The following is a 4,814-nucleotide window of genomic DNA, read 5'->3' as shown; positions in this document are numbered from 1 at the left end:
CCCCTGGTGGGTAGGATTTTGAAAAACGAGAAGTTATAGAACCTAGGGGCCAGTCCGAGCTATATGTCACATTCATCTCCAAGAAGGAGCCCAGACATGAGAGAAATGTCACATGATGTAGGTACTGGGCAAAGTAATATGTCACAATCCTTACTGTGAGCAGGCCCTAGAAGTAGAGAGTCACATAGTCTAGATCATGGGCCCAGAGGTATTTGACAATGACTCCTGTATGTAGGGACGAGGCAGAAGAATCACGTCACCCGTGTGCTGTGCCCAGTTATAAGTCACACTTCCTTCTGTGGGCATGACCCAGGCAGGGAGAAGTCACATCATCCCACTGCTAGACCCCGAGATATGTCACAATCTCTCTTATGGGCAACGCTCAGGTAAGAGAGGAGAGTCATATCAAATAGGTGATGGACCCAGAGGTATTTTACAATGCCTTCTGTGAACTCGATCCAGGCAGAAGATTCACATCAATATCAACTTGGTGCTAAGCCCAGCAACATGTCACAATCCCTTCTGTGTAAAGGGACCAGGCAGGAGAAGAGAATCACATTACCTGGCTGATGAGCACAGAAATATATCACAATGCCCCTGTAAGGCAGGGCCCAGACAGGGGAGTTACATCGCCTGAGTAGTGGACCCAGCAATATAACACAGTGTCCCATATGGGCAGTGTGCAAGCCGGAGAGTCACATAACCTGGGTGCGAGGCCAAGCTATATATAACAACGCTTCCTGTGGGCAGCACCAAGGCAGAAGAGGAGACGCACATCACCTGGGTGCAAGGTCTAGCGATATGTCAAAATGCTCACTGTGGGCAGTGCCAAGGAAGAAGAACAGAGTTACATCCTCAATATGCTGGATCCAGCAATATGTGAATATCGCATCTGTGGGCTGGGTCCATGCAAGACCGTCAAGGCACTCAGGTGCTAGGCACTGGCAAATTTCACAATGAAAGCTGCAGAATGGTCCAGGAATCAGATTAACAATCCCACAACTGTCTCAGTTGTAGGCATGACATTCAACATCTCCTGTATGTTGGGTCTAAGCCCACGAATAACCGTCTCAACACCAGACTGGATTTGTGTATGAGAACCTCAATTCCTCCGCAGACTGACCTGTGTTCCCGTGAGAGGTTGACAATAGTTACTGTTGGCTGGGTGTGCATATGAGTGTCACAATCTCACCTATGTGCTCGGCCCAGTTAGCACGCTCTATGTACTACTCAATGGCCCTATACAGTATGAATGAGAGTTGTAATCAACTTTGAGACCTTCCTAATGGTAGGGACCCAAGATCATACTTGTAGCATTAAGCCCAGGTATGAGAGTCAACATCATTACAATTAACTAGGTCAGGATAAGAGAGTCCTCCCTTGCCTATAAGCTGGGTTTAGAAATGAGCCACCATTTCAACTCTGGTTGAATGTTTATATATGAACACGGGCCTAGCACCAATGTGATGTGAGTCTTTGGCCTAGACACTTCAAGCAGGAGGCAATGTGACATATCTCTGGGCCTATCAACTATTTGATGGGACCTTCCTTTTTCACCTGAGATTTCCCCACAAGAGATGTGACATATGTCTAGACCCAGCACCTGGGTGATGTGACTCTCCTTTATTGACTGAGCCCTGTGCATTTTGGGTATTCTGACGTATCCCTGGACCTAACTTCTGGAAGATAAGAAGATCCAGCATGGGCCCTGCCTAAAAAGTCTCTTGTGACAAATTTCTACATGAATCATCTTGGAGATTTGACTCTTCTCTCTTACCTGAGCTTTGCCCATAAGAGAGATTGTTAAGTACCTCTGCAGCAAGCACCTAAATGCTGTGGCTCTTCTTTCTTGCCTGGGTCATGCTCACAGATGAAAGGGTGGCTTATCGCTGTGTCCAGCACACCAGTTATGTGATTATGCTGCTGGATCTCTGCTCACAGGAGCCATTGTGACATATCCCTGAGCCCAGAAACTATTTAATACGACTCTCCTCAATGACCTTAACTTTGTGCATGGGATAAATTGTGACATGTCTCTGGATCCAGCACCTAGGTGATGTGACTCTCCTTTTCTACATGGGCTATGCTTACAAGAAGGAGGCTGACTTATTGCTGTGTTGCCAACTGATGTGATACCTCTGTTCTTGTCTTCGTAGTTTTTAAGAATTTAAAAAAGAGACACAAAGAAAAAAAGTACAGCATAATTTATTGGAAAAGAAAATATTTGAAAGTTAAGTGCAGAATACAGTACACCCTGAGAGAGATATTCCAGGGTGGGTTGCTCATAAGAGTGAGACAGCGTGGATTGTCGCTGGAGAAACCCCTTTATGGCAGTTTTACATTATTGTTAATAAGGAGGAGGGAAGAGGAGTTGCTAGGAAGCATGTTCTGAGTGGTATTCTGGGTGCACATGCTCAGTAGCTGTACATGCTTGTTCATATGTTGCATGTCTCGTTAGCATCTTAGATTTCCACCCAAGAGTGTATTTCTGTTTGTTTGTTTGTTTGTTTGTTTGTTTGAGACAGAGTCTCACCGTGTTTTCCAAGCTGAGGTGCAGCGGTGTGATCTCTGCTCACTGCAACCTCTGCCTCCTGAGTTCAAGCCATGCTCGTGCCTCGGCCTCCTGAGTATCTGGGATTACAGGCATGCACCACCATACCCTGCTAATTTTTGTATTTTTAATTGAGACGGGGTTTCACTATGTTGGCCAGTCTAATCTCGAGCTTCTGGTTTGAAGTGATCCATCTTCCTCAGCCTCCCAAAGTGCTGAGAGTAGAGGTATAAGCCACCGTGCCTGGCTAGGCGGTGTATTTTTTTGCTATTAAAATAAGCAAAATTTAAGTTTGAGGACAGGTAAAATCAAAATGCACATGCTCTCTAGAACAGAAAGTCCTTAATGAGGATAGCTTTGCTTGAATAAGCCCAATTACAATGCGAATGCTAAGGCTTATTGTGTTGGCCGTACAGTCACCATGGTTTCTGTATCCCGAGATCATGGTCATTTTCTGGACTATCTATTCTGCCTCAATTTCCCCCTAAGAGATTTTAGGGCAATCATCTTATTGGAGGTTGAGGGGTTAAGCCACTTTTTCTGGAGCTGTTTCCTGCTGAGACGGGTGTTACTTCTGCCTAGCCTGGGCCTTAAAGTTTCTTCCTGTGTGATCTAACTGGGTGTAAACAACATCATTCACGGAGCCAGTGGGCAAGATGCTGGCAGCCAAAGGTTGAAAGCCTTGCCAACCATCATGCAAACATGGAGCTGCTGCAAGCAAGAGAGCAAGAAATCAGTTAACATTTTAAACAAAATTGGAATAAAAGTAAAAGCTGAAAGTATAATAATGTCTGGTACTATTAAAGAGAGCAAGGCAGGCAATGGACATTGCTTGCATGTTCCCATGGAAGTTCCTAGAGATTCAATTTTGTCTGCCTGGGTGATGATATTATTAATATTGTCTTGGACTAAACCAGACTGATTGATCTCAAAAAACAGCATTCTTCTTTTAGATATAAACATGTTCCTCTTTGCCTTGCTAGGAGAATATCCCAGGCTCTTTGGTTTTGTTGGACTACAGTGGCCATAGAGTTCAGATGTTGTTGAAGTCTATTGAGGCCCTCTGCTGCTCGTTGGGGATACATTAAGATTTTCTGAGATAGTTTGTACTGGATTCCCAAGGATCCACCTTATGGTGACATTTGTGCTGCAAAAGTATTCTGCATTAAAATGGTGAAAGCAGCAAAAGTTTTAAGTCTTTACTATTTTTTGCCAATAAGAAAAAGTTTTGTGCAGCTATGTGGTCAGCAGTCATTGGGTCCATTTATGGATGGTGAAGTTGAATTGTGGTCAAAGTTAGAGCCTAGAAGGCTTCAGTAAATGCGCTGAAGTTCTCTGAGAGCCATCAGAGCTGTTGCTTACATTGGATTAGATCATTTATTGAGAAGAGAACAAACACTCTGATGGTCCTCTCTCCATTTGGTACTTTCTGTAAGGGAATCAAATTATCTGGTCCTGCATGGTGTGAAGCTCCACTGTGAGTAACTACAGATGGGCTGGTCTATATTGTACCTGGCAAAGGCCGAAAGAGGAGCATAAGGAGGAGATGAAACAAGCTTAGATTCTACAGAAGACTGATAGTGTGGGGACGCTGGGGATTCTAAAGGAGGTGTAGGCCTCTGAGGGCCCCTATCTGGAGCTGGTATTGGGCTGTGGTGTCTGGGGTCCCTTACCCTTAAAACAGATGATCTTCTAATGGTTCTGAGGGGCTTTGTGGCTTACTAGGCTTTAGCCCACAGGTGCTGCGTAGAGCTGGGTTTTGTTGTCAGCCCAGAAAGGCTTGCAGATGGGATACTTCAGACCATTTTCCCTGATTTCTACAGAAAAGATCTAGCTGTAGAATGGTGTTAACGTTCACAGTCTCATTCTCCAGCCATGTTTCGTGAACTAATCTCTATGCAGGCTAAATAGTGTTACAAAAGAAGATAATTTTTTTTATTCATCTAGCCAAAAGCTGTTTCAATTTTTAAATATACATCCCAGGTGTGTTTCAGTGTCAATAGAGGAAGTGACTCCCATGGTGCTGAGAGAATCCTGCAACGAGAGAACATGTACTAAAGTCCAGGAGACTATGGGCATCCCCATGGGCCAAGTGGAAGCACCAAGGTGTCCAGTGCATCCCCTCGAAACCCCATTAACTGAAGCTCTAGGAGGTCATAGGCATTTGCCATACACCGTCCTATCTCACCAGCGGTGGACATCTCCAGCCCTGCCGAGATGACCCCCACTGCTCGCTAGGGAGCAGATGTCTGGCTGACAAGCC

The sequence above is a fragment of the Pan paniscus genome, chromosome Y (genome assembly GCF_029289425.2).
Source record: "Pan paniscus chromosome Y, NHGRI_mPanPan1-v2.0_pri, whole genome shotgun sequence".
Classification (NCBI taxonomy): Eukaryota; Metazoa; Chordata; class Mammalia; order Primates; family Hominidae; genus Pan; species Pan paniscus.
This window is presented reverse-complemented; position numbering follows the sequence as displayed.